Source organism: Pyxicephalus adspersus, chromosome 2 (genome assembly GCF_032062135.1).
Source record: "Pyxicephalus adspersus chromosome 2, UCB_Pads_2.0, whole genome shotgun sequence".
NCBI lineage: Eukaryota > Metazoa > Chordata > Amphibia > Anura > Pyxicephalidae > Pyxicephalus > Pyxicephalus adspersus.
This window is the reverse complement of record NC_092859.1, coordinates 72,387,869-72,411,268: the sequence shown is the minus strand read 5'-3', so window position 1 is coordinate 72,411,268 and position 23,400 is coordinate 72,387,869.

Genomic DNA, 23,400 nt, shown 5'->3' with positions numbered 1-23,400 from the left:
GTTACCAATGCGGTCCAGGCTCCATCTCAGGGACCACCACCTCCTTCTGCCGCTGCTTCTGCTACTGCCTGTCAGTACCACATTCACTAAAATTGTATTACACACTTCTGGGTGGCATTGATGATGCGGTCTCCCTGGCGATAGCTGATCAGAGGCCACACACTGCTACTGCTCTCACTGACCCACGCTCCATCTCTGGTCCTCCATCCTTTTGTCTAATGTCACCACACTACTTCTCCACAACTTTATGGGTGGCATTCCTAACACATGTTATCTGAGTTATGATGCCAGCTAGCAATGCGGTCTCCTGCTGTTTTGACTGCAGAGACTGCTGCTAGTGGGTTGAGTTCACACGTAGCGCCACCCTTTCTCAATGTCCTAATGTTTATGCTGCCTTCTGTACGCTGTAATTGACGCATTCGCAAGTCAGAGGCCTTCTAGCTCATCCCTTATTGTAATATCTGTCATATTTATGTAGAAAAGCCTTAACTCTTTGTTAATATCCTGATTATATTCTGCAATTTCCAAGAGCACTAGTAAGGCCTTAAATTATTTAGTTTCCTTTTCTTGTTTTGTTTTTGTTCTTTTCTATTTATGCATTGAAATTTTAGTCCAATTAACATATATGGCTTACCAAATACACACAAAAGTACCAACAAAACTGTTTTTGGTGTCTATTTTCTGTGTTCTTATGTGCAATTGGTGTTCACTGCTTTTATCACTAAGGCTACTTGCACATGTTAGATGATTCTCGTTGGATAATCACCTCAGGGCTAGGATCAGATGAGAATCTGGCATGTGTACAGCACTTAACCGACATCATTCACGGCTCCGTCTCGCGTCTTGAGTACTGAAAACAACATTAGGTCAAGATTAGGGTACAACAATAAACTTGTGAACCATTAGTAATCCAGCTTCCGAATTGATACAACTAGAAGCCAAATAAAATACATTTGCAGTTTGAAAATGGCAGCATTTTAGTGTAGGAGCAAAAAATAGTATTTATTTAAAAAAAAAAAATTTTCTCATATTGTTTTGTTGTTAATATTTTATGTTGATTGAAATGAATAGCTGTTGCTTCATTGACTCATCCAGGGTGATATCATGGCAAATGAGTATAAAAGATTATAAATATATATATATATATATATATATATATATATATATATATATATATATATATAGTGTTCCCCCAAAAATAAAACACTATCTTATATTTATTTTTCCTCAAGAAGACACACTATGGCTTATTTTCAGGGGATGTCTTACTTTTATTAAGTATGGTACAACAATCTACATTTATTCAAATATAGTAAAGTCGTCTTCTTCTGGAACATCGTCATAACTCTCCAAACCCGGAATTTAATCCTAAATTTCTTGCGACTCCATTTCCCCCAATCTTTCATGTCTAGCAATAGAGCTCCCATTAAATGAGCATCTCTTATCCATGTAACCTGCTCGGAGTGCATTGGCAACAACACTGTCAGTTATTTTATCCCATAAATTCTTCACCCAAATCACAACCTCTTGCAGGCTAGGTTTCTCTGGGCTCAGTAGCAAACTACTTGTGGAAGCTTTTCCCCTATCCCATGGTGTTTGTGTGGGGTGAGAGAGACCCACAGACTGTTGCTGGTAAGTTCTGGGGAGCAGCAGCTTTACTGGTGTTTGTGGGGGGTGAGAGAGACCCACAGACTGTTGCTGGTAAGTGCTGGGGAGCAGCAGCTTTACTGGTGTATGTGGGGGTTGGGAGAGACCCACAGACTGTTGCTGGTTGGTGCTGGGGAAGAGAGACCCACAGTGTTGAGTAAAACGTCAGCCACAGCTTTACTTCTTCGTCCTGAGGACACACAATATCTAAAGCAGAGCATCCTGCCCTTCACTTCACTGAGGAGACTTTTACTTTCACTTTTTATGTCTCTCTCTATGCCTCAGCTTGCATCACACACAGAACGACCGGGACCTGACAGGAAGCTGACCTTGTTGATGGGGCTGCCCGCACCTCTCCGGTCACCTCTGAAAAAGTGGCTGTCACGATGGGGCAGATGAGAAGGGCTGTCGGTCTTCTATACAGCTCCGCGCCAGTACACTGCATAGCCATGCCTATCACTATGTCTTATTTTCAGGGTTTGGCTTATATTGTGCAAATGCTTAGAAATCATGCTACAGCTTTTTTTATGGGTGTTTTATTTTTGGGGAGACACGGTATATATATATATATATATATATATATATATAGTAACTGATTTACTTGCAATTTTTTTCATATGGGTGGTGCAAAAAGTTAGGTGGGCTCAAGTAACCCCAACAATTATGACCATTTTTAACAAGGGTATGAACATTAAACAGTGACCGCATCACAGTGACCGCAAACAGTGACCGCATCACAAGCATTTGTGAATTAGCTCTAATTGTCTGGTGAACATATCTGGGTATTACATAAAATTTAAGCCCTGTACCTGTTTTACTTTTGCAGCTTCAAAAAAAAGCAGGCTGGAGTATCTATAGCTAGGATTCCTTGTGCAGCAGTAAGTATTAATACTAATTTACTAGTACTGCTACTACTAAGCCCTACTAATATGTGTGAGTTTCCATGCAAACAGGTGTTGAATAACTGTAAACTAAAATAAATATTACACACTAATTAGGACCTTATTCTGCAAAAAATACAAATCCACTACAATTACAAATGTATAACTAACAAATCAGATTTCTTTTTACCTAAAGTAGACCTGAACTCTTTAAAGCTTAATATTAGATATCCATTCTGATCTACTTGCATTGGAATGCTTGTCCTTCTACTGGAACTGGCTATGTCTGCTTGCATCCATAAAAATAAAACATCTATTAAATGTGTGTAAGCAGCCATCTTGTGTGTAGCATTGTTAACCTTACCATCCTCTACTGTTGAGCTTCTTTTCTGCCCACAGCCCTCTTTCACTGTCTAAGCTCCAAGCCCAAGCTCTCTAACCAATCAAGAAGTCCGTGTGTCATCCTTTATATTGGTACTATGTTGATTATGCTTTATTTCTTTTTGATGCAGCTTCCAGGGGCAGTTTGCCACTTCCATAAACTTGATTTGATGCCCCTCGAAACCATTTGAGCAGACATCTTTTCAGGCCTTCTTTTTATACCTGGAAATTGCCAAGAATTAAAAAAAATCAGTGCAAGGTCCCCCTTAATATTAAAACCAGTCCCTTTGATCGGTTTGGGTAGGTAATAGGGAAGTGAGCCATGTGTGCTCCCTCTTCTGTCCATAAAAAGTCCTCTGCAATCTGGCTTGCCAAAAAAGGAACCAGGCAAAAAGTGTGTAGCCCCCTCTCTTGGCAAAAAGCAGACCCCTGCCTGTCCTCAATGGTGACAAGAGCCATCGCTGGTGGAGAGGGCCTTTACCCTATAACATGACCCATGTGTTGTGGGGGGTCTGCAGATGGGGAGCTTATTGAAATCTGAAACCTGACAGTGAGGAGACTGAAGAGTTACACATAATATAAGACTCCACTGTATACATAAATAGGATTATAGGAATACTTCACTTGTACAATAAGCTGCATAAATGCATATTGCTGACCTGGGTACATATATCTATACCTGTACCCCTTTGCATATATTATTAGAGAAACATTAAGACTCCACATTAAGGATCCTACACTGAGAGCCAGCAGCACAGCCTAACCATACATATTAATAGGCAACTGTGGCTATCAGTGTACAATTGTCCCAGCTTCCAACTCTTGTGTGTAGCCAAGAGTGAACAAGCTATTTAGTGGAGTCAGGTTTAATCTCTCCTTCATCAGCATAGACAGGAGCAGTGAAGTTTGAGGATCTTACACTTACAGCCAGCTACAGAGCCTAACCTAAACACTCTGGCTAATGATCTGCTCTCCCATCAGCATCTGCAACCCCCAGAAAGCTGAAGGGGCAGGGACAGGACCAGATTTTTTTGTTTCAATCCTTTTTTTTTGAGTATTAATAACATAACAGAACATGTACATAAAATGGCACATACATAAACACAGAGGCTCTCGGCCCTCTATTGCAAAAACACATTGTACAAAAAGTGGCATTTTACAATAACATAACAATACTGAAAATAAAATGGGGTCAACCACAGGGAAAAACACAAAGGAGTTGGGAAGTAACACAAGAGGGGAACACCCCATATCAAACAGTTTTTATTGCCTGAGTGAGAAACCATAACAATTATTAGGAAACCAATAACTCGAATAACCCTCGAGAGCTTCCCATCCGCTCTCTAACCCCGCTCCGGTGACAACCGGGGATGCCACCATAGATTCCTAACCATAAACTAAGGCAAAACATTTAGCCCAAGGGCAAGCGGGGGATTGGGCAAGGGGCAGGGGGGGGAATGTCTGACTAGCCTTTTGCATATACAAACCCAGAGTCCATTATAGACCCAATTATATCAAAGTTTATGACTCCCTAACACTCCGCAAAGTTTACTGCCATATAGATTTAAATTGAGGCGATTCTTTGAACCAGTCCCTAACCGACCACGTCAGCTTGTATTGCTCCGTCATATTCTCATCCTCAGCTATTAAGCCTTCCATATGTTGTATTTTTTCCAATTCCACCAACCAATCTCTCGTGGTGGGTACTAAGGGTTGTTTCCACTTTCGGGGTATAATTGCTCTGGCCGCTGTGAGAAAATGGCGTAGCGCATCTCTCTTACAAGCCTTAAGAGACCCAGGAAGAATGGACAGCAATGACATTTGAGGGGTTAGCTTTAAATTAGAACCAGTCACACTATTATAAATATCAGCTATTTGATCCCATAATTTACGAAAACCCGGACACTCCCACTAAATATGTAACAACGTGCCCCGTTGGGAGTCACATCTCCAGCACCTATCAGAGATCGAAGAAGAGATACGATGGATATCCGTGGGACATAAATACCACCTGGAGATAATTTTATAATTGGTCTCTTGGGCCTTACAGGAAGAGCCATTTTATGGGTCAGAACAAAAGCCTTTTCCCACTCTAGTGGGGAAATAACTACCCCCAATTCTTTCTCCCAATATCTCGTATAGGTGGGAGCCTTGTTAGCATATATTCTGATTAATATCTCATATACCTGAGATATAACATGGACCGGCCTATTTTCAGAACATAGTAATAATTCGAATGCCGTTAAGCTCCTTTGTGTGGGATAGGAAGCCAGAAATCGTGTTACAAAAGAGGATAATTGGATGTGTAATAGCCATGCGTTCGGCAACTGCTGCACCCTGGCGTCCAAAGAGGAGAGGGGCGGAACCCTCCCATTCTGTAATACACTACATATCTGCCTATGATCCCTAGCCGTCCAGGATAGAAATTTTTTTGCATTCATTGCAGGAGCAAACGAGGGATTATCAAACAGGGGGGTCATGGGCCCTACTTTAGAGGACACATGGCCCCCCTAGCAAGAATGTCCCATTCCCTCAAAAGATCAGATGTGACCCTTGGAAGCGAGCGGAGTACTTGGAGCCTAGACATGTCTATCCACAATAAGGAGCGAAGATGGACGGGAGATAAGATATATTCCAACAAGACCCAGCTCTTCCGGTCCCTGGTATGAAACCAGTCTACCACCCGAGTCAACATAGTCGCTCTGTAGTAGCATCTGATATCAGGGACGCCCACACCGCCCAATGTTTTAGGCCTAGTGAGATACCGGAGAGCTATTCTGGGGCGTCTCGAGGTCCACAGAAACTTTCTGCACAACTGCTGCATTTTGCCTAAAAAGGCCTGCGATAAATAAATCGGAATCATCTGGAAGACATATAGTAGTTTACGTAAAACATCCATTTTGGGAGCATTAATCCTAGCATACCAAGAGAGAGGTAGTAGATTATATCTCCCTAATTCCACCTTTAATTTATCCAGCAATGGTTCATAATTATAGCTAAATAATTTAGCCGGGTCTGCCGTTATAAAGACCCCTAGGTATTTGAGCTTCTCATTACAGTGCCTAAACTGCGTATGGGTCTTAAGGTAATGTATCTGGGAAGGTAAGAGTGAAATATTTAGTATTTCGGATTTGTCAAAATTCACTTTAAAATTACTCAACATCCCAAATTTTCCAAACTCCTCTAAAATCGCTGGTATAGAAGTCTGTGCAGACGATATATACATTAGGAGATCGTCAGCAAACAGGGACAGCTTAAAATGGTGTTTTTCAATCTTTATCCCTTGTACAAATTCATTTGTCCTCAGCGCCACCGCCAGATGTTCCATCACTATGGCATACAATAGGGGGGATAGTGGGCAACCCTGTCTAGTACCATTAACAATAGGAAATGGCGCCGACAAGCTCCCATTAACCCTCACCCGAGCTTTAGGGGCTGAGTAGAGCGCAGCTATCCTGGCCACCATCAATGGGCCCAATCCTATCTGGCGTAACGCCTGGTACATAAAAGCCCAGTTCACCCTGTCGAACGCCTTCTCTGCATCAGCCGATAACAAGCATACAGGAGTCTTGGACATTTTGGCGGCATGAATAATCAATAGTGTTTTAAGTGTATTATCTCTGGCCTCCCTTCCATTAATAAAACCCACCTGATCTGTATGGATCAGGTCCGGTAAATATAGGGATAATCGATTGGCTATTAATTTAGAGAAGAATTTGGCGTCCACATTAATTATGGAAATTGGTCTAAAGTTTGAGCACAAGGAATGGTCCTTCCCTTAGGCTTAGTGAGAACAGTAATATGCGCCTCTAGACTTTGAGCAGGGAAGGGGTTTTCTCCCGATATAGAGGAAAACACCCTAGTCATAAACAGGGCCAGGGCCTCTACATGTAATTTATAGAATTTGGGCGTAAACCCATCTGGTCCTGGGCTCTTTCCCGCCGGAGTATTTTCAATTACCGCAGACACCTCTGCCTCTGTGAAAGCAGATTCCAAGCTAGCAGATACTGCCGGATCTAATTCCGGCAAAGCAGTAGAAGCTATATAGTCCCGGAGGGAAGGGGTAGAATGCGGTGAGGCTTGAATATTGTATAACTCAGCATATTATTTTTGAAATGCCGATAATATTTCCTGTGGGAAGGCAGTATTGTTACCTGTAGCATTCGGTATATGTGGGATATATGTAGCCGCTGGCCTGGGATGAAGCCCCCTCGCCAAAAGACGGCCACATTTCTCTCCGTATTGATAAAATGATTTGCGATATTTATCTCTAAACTTTTGGTGAGCTAAATCATAAAGTTCAAGTAAACGTCTCCTAGCGGAAGTTAGTTCAATAAACACATCCGAGGACATTTTACTTTTATGTAACCTTTCTAATTGCCTTATGTTGTCAAGCATATGGGTAATCTCTTGGGATCTGATTTTCTTAAGTCTAGAACCTTGTTGAATTAAAACCACACGGAGCACAGCTTTAAAAGCCCCCAATTGAAAAGGTAGGGGTGTCTCGTCAGACTCGTGGTCTTTTAAGAAATTTCTTATGGTATCTAAAACTGCCCCTGCGCAGACTGAATCTCTAAAAAGAGAGTCGTTACATTTCCAAGTCCACTCCCTGAATCCCACAACGGGAATCTGGAGAATGAAGGAAACCGAGGCATGGTCTGACCAAGGGCAGCTTTCAATAAGAGCTTCTGGCTTCCAGTCCAGTAGTCTATGGCTGATAAAAATATAGTCTATGCGAGAGTAAGTATGGTGGGGATTGGAGTAAAAAGTGTAATCCTTGTCGCCAGGGTGCAGGGTCCGCCATACATCAATCAATTGTAAATCATTCAATTTGGCCTTAAACACGTTCAATTTGGAGTAGGAGATGGAGGAATGACCTGTTGATGTGTCTACCCTAGGGTCTAGAGGGAAATTAAAATCTCCTCCAATTATCAAAGCGCCTTCTGCAAATGTACTAAGCTTGGTCAGAAACTGGACAGCTGCTAAAGTCGGCTGTTGATTAGGAGAGTAGAATGAAGCTACCGTATAAGTCCTATCCCATAGGGAGATCTTTGCAAACACAAATCGTCCCAACGGGTCATTACAGGTGTCCAGTATCTGAGTTGGGATTGATTTATGGAAAGCTATGGACACCCCCTTCGTTTTACCTTCAGGGTTGGAGCTATGAATCTAGGTAGTATAATAGCGGTTACGTAATAATGGAATCTTTTGAGAATGAAAATGTGTTTCCTGGAGCATTAAAATGTGGACTCTGGCTTTGTGCTGACTATACAAAAGTTGGGAGCGTTTATTAGGGCCATTAAGGCCTTTAGCGTTAAGGGCCCTAACGGATTGTGTGAATGGGTAGTGGACATATCAGCTGCTATAAATAGGCTAACTTAGGCTAACAACTAGGTGACCCAGAAGATGGTAATAAAATCAAGCTACCACTCTCCAGTAAGTGACTTATGACGTGAAAGTTACCTTAGTAGGCCAGTCGGAACTAGAAATTTACTTTAGGCTCAGGTAAGGGAAGGGTAAGGGGTAACAGTCGGCTGGGGGGGGGGGGGGGGCTGTGCCCCAGACGTCTAAGGGGTACTCTAAGCTAAAGGGTATCACCTTTAGTACCGCCTAAACTGGCAGTTCACCTATGTGGGGGAATGTGGCAGGTCAATAGGGGGACAAAATATAACCTTCAAAACTTTATCCACTCGGGGGAAGAGCCAATGTTATATTAAACCCTCCGGGCGCCGTGCAAATCTACAGGAAGTAATAAACAACATCACATCCACAATTATACAAGAACCAAGAAGTAAACAAAAGAAAAAATAACATATAAACTACACCGTGACTTATTAGCCAGGATACCCTCCCCACAGCCCTTGGTAGACCTTCGGTCCAATCTAAAGATCTTAACAAAAGCAGGAAACTGGTAACCCTTCTCAGGTGTAAATCCCATGCCTAGTGTCCGTACAAAATTTTTGAACTAACAAACCACTAATGTAAAGAAAGACAAAGAAAGAAGCGGGCCCATACTTAATATGAATTATAAATAACTCCATACATTACCAGAGAGCTTACCCACCTGTAGGCCTTTGTGAGAGTGACATTTTAAAAGGCAAAAGACATAGGCCGCATCAAATAGAGTGCAGAGTACATATGTGTCCAAATAAAAATTCAGCTACTTGGATGTTTAAGGCACGTTAAAGGGGAAACCACTGAAACCATCTTGAACGGGCTGGGGAGCTGGCATCCATACAACAGTTGAAGTATGGGGATCATTTAGGGACGTGAAGTTGACATGGGTATAGATGAATCTGTCCCTGAACCAGGGCCTTGCTGCCTTCCAGGCGAAGAGATGGTAGAGGGTGCTGTTTGGCGTTGATCCAGACGATTGGAGGATCCTAGAGCTAAGGATAGTGGTACATCAGGCCATTCCGGTAGCCTTACATCAGGAAGCTGAAGATTCCTCAAGAACTGGGGTAAATCCTCCTGACCTCTGAGGAAATAATTCTTACCCCCCGATCTAGCAATAAGGTGGAATGGGTACCCCCACCGGTAGGAAATATTCCGATCACGGAGCACATCCAGTAAAGGTCTGACAGCCCTCCGAAGATCCAGTGTATGTTTGGATAAATCCGGCATCAGTTGTATTTGGGCCCCAGCATATTCAATAACATTGGCAGCTCTGGCTTTTCTCATAATGTCCTCTTTGGTTCTAAAAAATTAAGCCGACATATCACATCTCTTGGTCGTTGGGGATCTCTCCCCCGGGGACCCAGAGTCCTGTGTACTCTATCAATTTCAATATCCACATCTGAGGGGATCGCTAATAACTTAGCAAAAATAGTATACGCAGCATTATATAACTCAGAATTTGGTAACGTTTCCGGCAACCCATGTATACGGATATTGTTGCGCCTATTGCGGTTCTCCGCGTCATCCTGCATTAGGTATAACATATTAATTTGTGCCGCCTGATGCTCTAAAATAGCCGCGTGAGAAGCCATTTGAGAAGAAAGATCCGTACAAGCACTCTGAAGCGCATTAGTAGTACTAGATACCTGTTGCATAGTCTGTTGAATATGAAGGAATTCCGCTTTACAACTTGCTTCCAGCCTCCCAATACTATGGTCTAAATCGGAACGTGTTGGGAGCGCCCTTAGGTGGGCTTTCCAGTCCCATCCATCCTCTTCCACCCCCGGAGTAAATAAGGCCCTGGAGGATTCCCCCATAGGGGATAAGGCACTGGGAGTCAATAATGTATGGCCAGGGGAAACATTTACCTGCCCAGAGGAAGGTATCTCCACATCTGTGGATTCCACTTGGTCCATACCTGGAGAATGCACTGCAGACGCGGGGCTGCTCCGGACCGCATCCACCCGCAATCCGGATCCGGCCGAAAATTGAGGCCGCGCCTTTGTGGCCTGGTCACTCACGGCTCTGTTGCCCGCTGAGAACAATCCGGGAATGCCCCCAGATACCGGCGTCTCCCCGCCGGTTCATCCCTTCTGCCCCCCCTTCGGCTTAGGACCCATCAGGGATGCTCTGGAGGCACTAGCGTGCTGCTTAATGCGGCTTTTCCCCCTGTGGAGTACGGAGCGGTGCTGTCCTGCTTCCTACTCCGCCATTGGCCAGCCACGCCCCCCTGGACCAGATTTTTTTAGGGTACAGTATAAAAAGCAAAATTCAAAACAGCCACACAGGATTGCTATGCAGCAGTGCTTAAATGAGGGTAATTATACAGGTATTTGCCAGTTTAGTTCCAAGAGCCTCCTATCCCATTTTCTCATCCATCTTTATAAAATTTAAATTTAAATTTCTAGGATCTGTAATGCCAAATTAATATTTAATTTATAGTTTTTCTATTTCTTTCTTTTTCTATGGGCCATGCCAGTACCCAGAGTTTAGGTACTGAAACAAGAAATAATTAAAAGAACAGGTTTCAATCTAAAAACTCACCCAAAGCAGTTTACAAAAACACTAATTCTATCACAGAAAGTGCAGCTATGTTTGAATGCAGTTTGAAACAAATGATGGCCAGTCAGAAGAGGCAGTCAGATGGGGTCATAGAGAGACTGACAGGGAGGTAATGGTTTCTGGACCTTTTCATGCCTTCATGTCCCATGACCTACCAGGGGTTGGCACAGTACTTAAGGAACCAAAAGAGGTAGATAGAGTTATGAGTAGTGTTGGTCAAATAGCTAAGCTGTTCCATTCGGCAGCTATTCGAACAAATAGCCCAATATTTTTCGGGTGATCGAACGCCACTCCCCTAATTGCTTTTGCACCCCTAGCGTAACTGTAGTATGTGTTCTTGGATAGGGATTCTCTATCCAAGAACACAGTGTTCTCTATCCAAGAACACATACGAAACAGCAGTTCATCTGCAGTCACAGCTAATTGGAAGAACTCGCATGCCTTCTCCAATCATCTGTTACTGCAAAGTTCCCTCAGTCACCAGGCTGTACTTATCAATGATAAGTACAGACCGGTGACCGTGGGAACTGAACTCAGATGAACTCTCAATGGAGAAACTTTATTGAGAGTTCATGTGCAGTCACAGCTGACTGGAAGCACTCCCGTACCTCCTATCAGGTGTGACTGCAAGTTCCCACAGTCACCGTGCTATACTTATCAATAAAAAGTACAGCATGGTGACCGTGGGAACTGATCTCCTCCTATTTGCGATCCCCAGGCACTAGAGGTTAAATACCTTCTAGTGCCCTGGGATTGCAGTAGATTCTCAGGGCTGCAATCATTCTTGCATCCCTGGGAATCCTCCTGTTTGCGATCCCTGGGCACTAGTGGTTAATTACCATCTAGTGTCCGGGGATCGCAGTGGAACTGCAGATGAACTTTCAATGGAGTTTCTCTGCAGTCACAGGTGATTGAAAGCACTTGAGTTCCTATCAGCTGTGACCGGGTCAGGTCTTCCCGAATTTGAACCAACATTTTCGGGTCGAATATAGGGACAACCAGAGTTTGAACATTAACACTAGCTATGAGTACACAGTTTGAGACAGTGTGGATTCTCAGATACATACTTAAAATGGATTGAATGCAATGATAACAATATTAACTCCTGCTATCCTGCAGGTTAGTCTACTTCTGGAAAAATTAATAGAGGTGTAAAATTAATACAGTTCAGGAATCCTACATGTGAGTATCGAAAGAATTCTTAGGTTGGATCAGATGGACTTGGAATGGGTATTCTTGTATATAAGGTTATTTTCTGGTTGAAATATGCATTCAGATTTTCACTCCAGTAACTAGTGATAAGCAAATCTACTTTTAGTTATAGCTAAAAGGTTACCTGGATATGGGACCTTTAAAAACCTTACTGAACTATATGGGCACTTTAACCCTATATCGTTCAATGCAAGTCAAGTTTGGAAAAAAATACAATTGTCAACCAACCAAGACCAATTTCTTATAAAGAGTCCATAACTAAAAAGACCAATTACTTGGTGAGCAGTGAATGAGTGTTGCAGAGGTGAGTAGTGGTCATGGCTGTGGAAGTGAGCAGTGGATGAGTGTTGTGGATCTGAGTAGTTAATTGGGAGGAAAGCAGTGGATAAATGGTGATCAGTTAATGTGGACTGTGTAGGTTGACTGGTTGCAGCTGACTGGGGCTGCAGCTGGGAGCAATAGGCAAGTGTTGCGGAGAAGAAGAGCTGTAAATTGGTGCAGAGATGAGCAGCTGTCAGGGGCTGCAGGCAATTTTGCAATATTTGTCTTCTTGAGTCCCATGACGAGAACAGTTTTCTTATCTGGGTTCCAGATTTCAAAAATTTAAAAACCCCAGTCAGGATCACTGTGGTGTTTCTATTATTGAGCTCTAGGGAAATACATGAAAGGCACATTGATATATCTGCCCACTAACACAAAAGAACAACAATATACCTTTGTCACTGAATTATTACATTCAAGAAAAGATTAGTAAAGCAGAAAAAATAATGTTTTATTGAAAAGCATTAATTAGCATTTACTGTATATAACCTCAATGAGAAAGTATTATTAGATATGGATGTATATTGTTATGAATAAATAATATTGATTGTGAAAATATGTGTTTTTTTGTTTTCTCTTTGGCATAAAGGGCAAAAGCCCTTGTTAATTAACTGTTCAGCTTTCTAAAATAAGTTAGTAACATTGACTATTTTTCCTAATACAATGAATCCCTTTGCTTGAATAAAGGTTTACCTGTGCTATTGGTAGTATAGTTTGGGTTTGGGTTGAACCAGAATAGAACTCTTTTTAAGTTAATGGGGATAAAACTATGGAATTTTGAAGGGAGAGGAGATATCATATAATCTTACTCAGTCCATGGTACCACAGTGGGACAGCAGCACAAACAATCCCATGAAGTCAAGCAAAAAGCCCATATAGGATAATAATAGAAGAATAGAAAAATAAAAAAATGGCAGGCCTCAGAGAAGAGGCAAAAGGCCACAGAGGGCTCTTCCTAAAAAAGTAGGTCTTGTTACAGGACTGAAGGCAGAATGCCCTTCAAGGGGTCTTCCTAAAAATTTGTTAGCTTTTATATTAAAATCTGAGGGATTTGGAAGAGTTTATCTACATAATGGTTCCAAAAGCAAATACAGAAGGCTTTGTTGGGGTCCAATAATATTAGAACTGACTAATAGTGTTGGTCAAATAGCCCAGTGTTCGATTCAGCGGCTATTCGATCGAATAGCATGATATTTTTTGGGGTGATCGAACACCGAATTTGAACACCATTAAATTCTATGGGGGGGGGGGATTCAGGTTATTAATCGGGACTGTGTAGAACTGCAAGAGAAACTGAACTCAGATGAACTCCCAATGAAGAAACTCCATTGAGAGTTGCCTGCAGTTACAGCTGATTGGAAGCACTCGCATACCTCTAATCAGCTGTGACCGCAGGTTCCCATGCTCCACGGGCTGTTCTCGGTAAGGGAGAATGGTTGAATTCACTGTGAGATTGAGTTTTAAGTCGCTCGCTCATCCCTATTGTAGGATAACATGTAAAAAAAATAAAAGTTATTTACACAAATCACACACATTAAATAAATTACTTTAACATTAAAGCCTCTTTTTTTTTTCTTTTTTACACATATTTTTACACACAAATTCGCGAAGTCGAATCCCGTGTTTTTCTGGTTGGTCTATCCGAATTCGAACAGCCATATTCAGGTCGAATATAAGGACAACCCGAATTCGAACACTACTACTGACTAAAGCAAAGACAGGAAAAAACAATAATCAAAATATTAATTAGGTCTCATAAGAGAGGCAAAAAACCTTTGGAAGGGATTTTAGCCTACTGCAAAGATAGTCAAAAGGGTCTTTCTGTCACCCCACTACCACCCCCTGCTACACTTAACACCCTTTGGATAACATGCTTACAGCAAGATTGATCACCTTCCTTATCTCAGTAAGAAATCTTTACATAGGCTCCTAGGTCAAACATAGAAAAGCTAGAATTCACATACTTACAAACTTGACCATCCCACATAATGGCTGGAGTTTGCAAAGAATAGAATACCACTGCCATAGCCTTCTCCTCATCCTCTGTACCAACACTTTCCTCCTCTACTTTTCCATCCCCCAGCTGTGTCGTATGGATAGAAACACAAAAAAGAGAAAGCTTTTATCCTGTTCTTGCAACATGTACCTCCGGGGTCTATATGCAGCTCAACAGGCAGATAACATCACTCTACTAGTCAATAAATTGAGACTTGTGTGAAAATCTGTAGGTTTATTAACCGGACGTAGAAATGGGTAAACTAAAGAAAGAAATGAACAAAACATACTGTAAGAACATTACCTAAGATGATCATACAACATACATTGCATAAGGAGTACAATCTGGTAGCATAAAACAATACCTGTAGCCCTTAGCAATACCTTAGCACATATAACTAACACATACTTTCTATCATCGGCTGCAACACAGTAAACAGTTTTGAATGAACATTTGTTAATCTCTGAAACTGGGGAAAATGGAAGCTCCTATTTTCCCATAAATCTCTGCTCAATTAAATCATAGAACTACAACAGGTTACTAATAGTAAATAGCCACTAGATGGCGCTGTGGATCTAACATGAGCATTCCTATCAATTATTAATAAATTACATTAACCAATGCAGTACAAATAACTTATGTCCAGAGAACAGTACAGCATTCCTTTCTCAACCAAAGCCACTCAGCTGAAGTTTACTTTGGGAGCACTACAGACCTTTCTCTTCCTCCTGAGACTCAAGCTGAGCCCCAAGAGTGTCTGCCACAAATCAGCCTGTATTCTGGAAATTACTATATGTCTGTCTGCGTAGTTTAGTAAGAACTTAAAAAACTGATAGCAAACTGCATCCCCCTCACTCTAACTGTGATTGTAATACCCCATGCTTTTAAATTATGATGAATCAAGCTCAGTTTAAGCTACCACATCCTCCTATTGACTGGACCAAATCTTGCAGTATGTACCTGGAAGTGGCAAGCCTCTGGACCCACCTCCTTAGACACAGGCCTGAGTGGGATTGACCATGGATTTCCTATACAAAAAAAAAAAGTCCAATAAGACACCTGCCCCAGGCTGCCAGCGCAAAGTTTGCAGGATCCCCAGCTTTCCTCTGACTACTATTTGGTGTACTAGGGCATTATGGGATATCCCAATTTATAAACCAAAATTGTTGGGCAAAAATCAGCATTGTTCAGTTATAGCAGAACCAAACAAAATGGTTCGCTTAAATCCAAACAGCATCATTAGTATCTGTTAGGTGTTTTGAGAATTTCTATCTTGCAGAGAGGAGACCTGAGTTAGCGCTAACCTGGCAACATAAACCACTCCACAAGCAGTAATTGGTTATGTTTTATTGTTGAAAAGATCCAGTTTATAAATACGGTATTACACAGTAATTGCCCAAAATCCTAAACCATTTGTGAGCCCTCCACAACCAGCTTCCTATATCAGCCCAGCTTCTCCCTTGCAACAAAACCTTGCTTAGAACACTCCAAGGCCATGTGTGAAAATAAGAGATATACAAGAATTTGCAATCCTTGGTAGGAAAACTATTCTTGTCTAAAAATTAAAGAGGCTTCCAACTGTCATATGAACAAGATGGCAGCGGTAACTAACAAAATAGCAATGATCAGGTCAAAAATTGCCTACATTTTCCCCCATTTTCCCTCCTAAACAGAGAGAAAAACAATGGGAAACAATGAAAAAATCAACACAAGGCAATTGCAATTACCACAGAAGGTGGTATTTGGCATATAATATTGCCCCAGTTGAGGAGCCAGCTCCATAGCCATGCCGATACTCCCTGATCCTGATCCTGATAAATTCTGCTAACAATATCATTGAAGTTCTGTATGGCTGTATTACCGACACTAGTATGGTCAGTCAAATTAAAACAATACATGTCCTCAAATAGTTCACACCCTATATTATGTTTTAATAATAGGTAATCAAAAGCCAAATGAATACGTAAAACAGCTTTGCGTGTGCCTTTGTGGTCCTCTAGTAATGATGAAAGGGCTTTGAATGTGGCAATAATATTCATTAAATTCTTAGCTAGTGAAAGACAGCATCTTAATTATTATAATTTATATTTAAAATAAATTATTAATAAGCTGTATTTATATAGCACCAACATATTACAGTGTTGTACATTAAATAGGGGCGATGTAGCACAAAATAGGAGGGGGGATATGGAATGGTGAGTGAGTAGTGAGGGTTTAACCTCCTGAGCAGTAAGCCCAAGTGTTGCTCGGGGTAAAAAAAAACAGCTGAAAGCGGTGACCCCGAGCCACACTCGGGGCAGCTAAGAAAAAGTAAAAAAGGCATTTCCTGGTCCCATCAGCGTCCTCCAGCATCCTCCAGTGTCCTGCCATCCTCTGGCCACAACCTCTTTGTCGTTCTGTCCCCTGGTGAGTTGCTGCGTGTGGTCGTTGCTAGGGACGCGGCAGGAATTTCAAACTATTTTGTATTGAATTCAATACAAAATACCTGTATTGAATGCAATACACTGAATTTATATGTCTAAAAGTGGTACATTGTCTTTCATGAAAAAGTATTTTACAGTATAATATAATAGTATGAGTATATTAAATTTTGAAAAGCAAAATCATGTCAAAATGATAAACTAAATAATTAAAAAAAATGAATTTAATAAGAAAATCAATAATAAACTTTGACATGATTTTGTGTTTCAAACTTTATTATACTCATACTATTATATTATACTGTAAAATACATTTTTATGAAAGACAATATACCGCTTTTAGACATATAAATCCAGACAGAAATGAGCCCATGAGGTTAGGACCTACACTGCATGCAGGTGGCAAAGTTTCCTGCCATTATATACACCTTTATATATATATATATATATATATATATATATATAAAAAGGTGAAACAGGCTGATCCCACAGCTGGCTGATCCAAACTCTATCCAGGAACACATACTACAGGGCTGCAACAGCAATCAGGGGAGCCGAGCTGATTGCTATTGCCGCCCTGTACTAGCAGTATGTGTTCTTGGATAGAGTTTCTCACATAGTACTACAAGTACATACAAACTACTAGTACAGGGCGCCAACAGCAATCATCTTTTCTCTGGTAAAAATGTGAGCGCTTAAATGTTAAATCACAAAAGTGTTGATACTGTGCAGTTCATATTTAGTAAAATAACTAAAATTGAATTGGAGTGAACTGCGGAGATATGTGTGTACTCTCGTTCTAGCGGGTGAAGATGTCTCCAGGAATCTATCAATCCCACCGCTGAAATGAAGGATTTGCCCCATATGCGGGCAGACTTCCACCCTCCTTGTGTAGAGGGTGGTGGAAGTCTGCCCGCATATGGGGCTCCCCAGACTTTTTGCACATTAAATGGCGGTAAGATGGGTTTCCTGCAGTATAGCTATATCGGTTTTCAATTTCTTGAGATGTTGGTGCAGGATCTTGGTGTTTTTATTGGGTGACCGAAGGCCTTTAACATTCCAGGTGGTGATCTTCAGTTAAGGAGGTAGGTATGTAAAGAGAACTATAACAAAAAATAGTAGGTACAATAATGAGAATGCACAGCTGTCCCAGCCGAGCAGCCATGCGTAATACTTTTTGAAAGAATGTTGCAAGAACCATAAGTAGAGAATGGCAACATGCCAAAATTGTGGTGAAGCATCTGATAACAAAAACAGGCAAATAAGCCCAAAAAACTGTAAATAAAAAAACAGATCAAAAGTTCCATGTCGTAGTACTAACAGGCGACTTCCTTCTTGCCCAATGTGGGATTTGGTGATAAACGTGGGGTAAGGAACATCCAGGAAAAAACTGCCATCCCTTCTCATTCTCTTGCTTTTAATCTTCCAGCAAAACATAGAAAAGGACTAAATAGCAAAACCTATGCAGTGTGATCTCAAAACGGAACACCAGCTCAATCTGGTGGATGAATTTAGAAAAATGAATAATTTTCTCAAGTGCCTTAATATAAATGTATATTTAAGCTCCTCTTATCTTGAAATAAAAACACAGGTACAGCAGTAGCTGGCAGTTGTCTAAAAAAAAAAATTTTTATTTAAGAACGTAGCGAGGAGGAGGATGATGAAAGGGCAGAATTATGCCTGGGCGATATTTCAACAGCAGAGTGGGATTGTGCAGTAGCATGCAATGATTTAACAAAATCTGCAGCCTCTAAAGGTTCCTTAAAAATTTGTGCTTCCTTCCTTATGAGGAAGACTTTCAAAACCGCTGGGTACATCAGGGCAAATCAGAAACCTTTCTCTATGAGCTGCTTGCATATGGGCGAAAAGACCTGTCGCTGTTTGTTAGTCGCAGTAGAATAATCAGAGAAAAGTAGTACTCTGGTGTCTTCAATTGAAAAGTAGTCATGTCCCTGGTATGCCTTTAATATAAGCATCTTATCTGTCATGATATTGGACAATAATTGAACAAGGAAGCGGTTTGTTGCGCTGAGGAGGACCCAGTCTGTGAGCCCTTTCTATCTTCATAGGTACTTTAGGCCCCGGGGCTTTTGGGAGAGTAATGGAGAAGAGCTTTGACAGATCAGCCATTTTATATGTTTCAGTAATATATATATATATAATTTATATATATAATTTATATGTTTCACCAATAATTCTCAAGTTATTGAGACGGGCGATATATCTGTGATCTTATCTTGTAATTGCTGATATTGCTCGCTAACTGAGCCGGAGACGAAACGATCCATCCACCCTGGTTATCCGCTCCCACAATATACGGAGCAGCGGGGATCTGGGGTAAAGTTGTCAAGGCACAAAGGATGATGAGCCGTCTAACAAGCTGCCGCTACATTGGGCACAGGAAGTCCCACAAATCAATTTTTAATGAACCCTTATGTGGTCTTGACAAATGAAGACTTGTGAGAACATTGTGAATATGAGGACTTGGCAGGCTTTGGACTTTTTTAAGTATGGGCTTCTGACATTATTCAGAATTCATTGACCATATTTAACCACCATTCGACCTGGATTATAAGGCATTTGAATTTTTAAAAAAAATTGTATGGCAATGCAAAACCCATTTACTGCAAACAAAAACTTTCAACAAAAGATTCCTATTTATGAGGCATAACAGTATAATGTTATATTGTAAAAACTTTTGGATTTGGGAAATATTTGAAAGTTTTCAAATGGGATGTTCAAAACATTCCTTCCAAAAACTATACCATTGACTCTTTTCAAATTCCTTCACTAGTTTTGTAACTGTAGATATCAAGCACATATTTGACAATATATAATATGTTGTTTTTATTTATAAAATAGAATATTGGCACATTTGCTTTAAAATGCATGTTCCAAAAAGAATTGCATTTTCAAACTGATAAGATGAGGTAAGAGTTAAAACAAATCAGCTATAAATACATTTATTATATGTTATAATTCTTGAATATCCCTAAAAAGGTTTTTTTATATAGAGGGAGAATGTGGTTGCAGTTAACAGAGAGGAGCAAAGATCACTCTACAGCTCGGAGAATAACATAAAAATATACAAGATTATTTATAATTTATACACAATTATTAGGTATGTCAGGTAGATTAAAGTAATTTAAGACTCTGAGACGGTTTTAAATGTCTGTGATTGAAGATTATGTAGAAAATACACATCAGGTAAACCTAAATAACTAAAAATTAATAGGTTTTTTTTACCTTTTTAGTTGGAAAAGGAGAAATCAGAATCATCTTCTGTAGACATTTTTTAACCCCCTGGTTTTCTAATTCTGTCCGTAATTTTATGCAAAAAGCGGTACATTGTTTTGCATGGAAATTTATTTTACATTGTAGGCTTATAGTTTTTAGGCATACCTCACCAAAATATGTCTAAAAACAGCATAGTTAGGCACATGAATCTTAATCACCTACTTCCATAAAGGGCGTAGAGCCTCTACGGGGATACATCATGCATCCCAGGAGGCTCTTGGCTGCTCTTTCTGAACATGCCAGAGATTGGGGGGGGAGCATTTTTTCTACAAAGGGCTTGCGCAGTGTGATGGGTTCTTTTTTTCCCCTCTACAGTATGCTATATTACATGATCTTACACCTGCACAGTGCGAGATTGGGTGACGTAGCAAGAAGACTGGAAAAGAACACTGAGCTCCCTCCGTGGAGGGTGCGGGACTCCATCCAGGAAAGGTCCAGCTCCATCGAGGGATCTGTGGGATTAGAGGTAAACGGCTTTAAGTATGAATCACTGCAAATTTTTGTGGATGAGCCAGGATTCAACAAAACTCTGGGTCTTCAGTGCTAGGCAAGCACTGTAGCTACTGTATTGACATGATGGTTTGCATCAAAACCAAAAAAAAAACTCATCATTGGGTGCCCACCATACTGGATCCTTACTTCCAGAAAAGGAACGAAAAGCAAGATTAATTTTTAAGAGAAAGTATGTGGACTGATGCTTCGACTGATCTTTGTGTTTTCAAGATATATTAGTGGCTGGAACGTACAGAAAATGCCCTACAGGTGCTTTATCAGATAAACGGAGTCTAGACCTCAGATTACTTCCATACCATCTTTCTACAACATACCGTTTCCTTGTATATATTTACAAATAAAACCATTTTTATTTGGTTATTTATCTTTATTTTGGTGTGAATGGTTTATAAATCAGTAAAAATCTAAGAATATGTTGTACCACCTGTCTCCAGAATTGCTTAATAATTGTGCATTCCCAGAAATTATGATAAAGTGTAGCCATCTGGACTCCACATTTAAAACATGTGCTTCCATCTGAAAGACCCATATAGTAGTCTCACTGAGGTGAGATATAATTCCTATGGAAGAGTCGAAAAAACATTTCACTGTATTGAACTGCTGGAATAGCCTTCCAGGATAATCTGTACATTTGCAGGATTTTTGAAACCGGTAGATCAGGAAAATGAGCTCTCCATTTTGCCATGCTTACCATTAAAGTTACATAATTTAGGTCAGTTCTAAGAAACTCATACAGGTATATAACTCATATAACTCATATAACATATAACTATCAGTTAAAACTCATTACGGATAGCCTTTGTGGGGACCTGAGGGGACAACAACATTTTGTCTAATGGATTATGCCAACCCCGAGGAGCTGACTGTCTAGAAATCCTTACTGCATACAACCTAACTTGAATTAGTAGGAAAATACTGTCTGCCATAAAAGGGAAGCTGTTCTTTAACTCTGGAAAAGAATATATCTTGTGTGTCGGGATCAATTAGTAATCTGACTGATGTAAAATCTCCGTTAGCCCATGTTTTTAACAAAGAAGAGGCATATCCAGGTGTAAATTCAGCATTGTCTGCAAGGGGGAGATATAATGAGGTGTGAGCATTAGGCGATTCTGTTTTCCCTAAGAAATGCCAGAGTTGCCACAGAGAGCAAATTAAAGGGTTCAATTGTATCTCCTCTGGCAAGAGTTCTTTGTGGGTATGTAAAATTGCCATGGAATTCAGAGGGGAATATAATGAGAATTCCACCTGTAAGTTTGTGTAAAAGGATGTGCCGTGTATCCAATCTTTTAAAATATGCAGCAATGCTGCTTGATTATAGTGGGCTTAATCTGGTACATTCAATCCACCATTTTTCATGGTTTGTTGGAGGATAGCGCGACTGGCTACAGCATGTTTGCTATCCCATATAAATGAACGGAACAAAAAGTTAATTAGTTTGAAATCTTTGGTCGGTAAAAAAATTGGAAGCGTTTGGAACAGGAATAGTAACCTGGGAAAGGCGGTCATTTTAATTAGCCACTCGTCCCTTAAAGGAGAGTGTAAGGGATGTTCACATTTTAAAGTCATTCTTCATTGATCATATAACTTTCGTGAAATTCAGAATGTAAAGTTTTGCAGGGTTTTTGGGAATTAGTACTCCTAAGTACCTAAAATGGGACTTAGCCCATTAAAATGGAAATAAGGAACTCCAGCTTGGTTTGTGTTTGGGAAACAGAAAAAGGGCCACAAAGTTTATGATATACCCTGATATTTTTTGAAATTCTCGAAATGTGGACATGATAAAGCGTAAGGACTCTGTTGGGATATCATCTGCAAAAGCAGTGTTTTTCATTACCACAGAACCAAACTTCATACCAGTGAATCTAGAGTCTAACTCTAAAATACGCAGTAAGGGATCTAGTGCAAGATTAAACAGCAAAGGGGATAGGGGGCATCCTTGTCTTGTTTCACTATGCATAGCAATAGGTTGTGAGAGCTGACTGTTTACAATAAAATGAGTTGTGAGATGGTTATATAAAAACTTTATATAGGTTTAAAAGCACATGCTGAATTGTCTGTAAGCGAGCAGTGAGTGTAGATAGGGCCATAGAATCGAACAATTTTTCTGCATCGAGACTCAGAAGTACATGATTTTTAATATACTTAAGTGTGGTTGCAGCAATAGCTGTACGTATTCAAATCAAAATATGTTGGTTTCTAAGGAATAATAATTGATGAACAGTCAATTGAGCGGGTAGCATAGGTTGCAAGCAGCCTGCTATAATTCTTTCCATCACTTTATAATCAGTGTTAAGTAACGCAACTGACCTATAGGATGAAGGGCACTCAGTATCTTTATAAGGTTTAGGAATCAATGAGGTGTGGGCTTGGGTAAAATTCGGAAAAGTTATTTGTTTATGTAAGATACTGTTGTATAGTTATCTAAGATACCGTTGTATGGAGAGATAAGATTCCAGTGGCTTAAAAAATTTAGCTGGTAATCCATCCGGGCCCGGGGTTTTATTTAACGGAAGGGTTTTATTAGCTCTCTCAATCTCTTCAATTATTTTTTTTTTTTTTATTCTCAATTCTCTTCCATATTGGGGCATTCAAAAGTTCTTTCTGGGACATTGACAAAGTTGGCAAGTCCACTTTTTGCAAAAATGCCAAAATGCCACTATATAAGTTTCTGCAGATTGTGCAGAGTAAATTTGCATGTAGTAAGTTTCAAAAATCCTCAGGATGTCATCTTGCTTGTGACATTTGACACTCAAGGAATCAAGTATGAATGGAA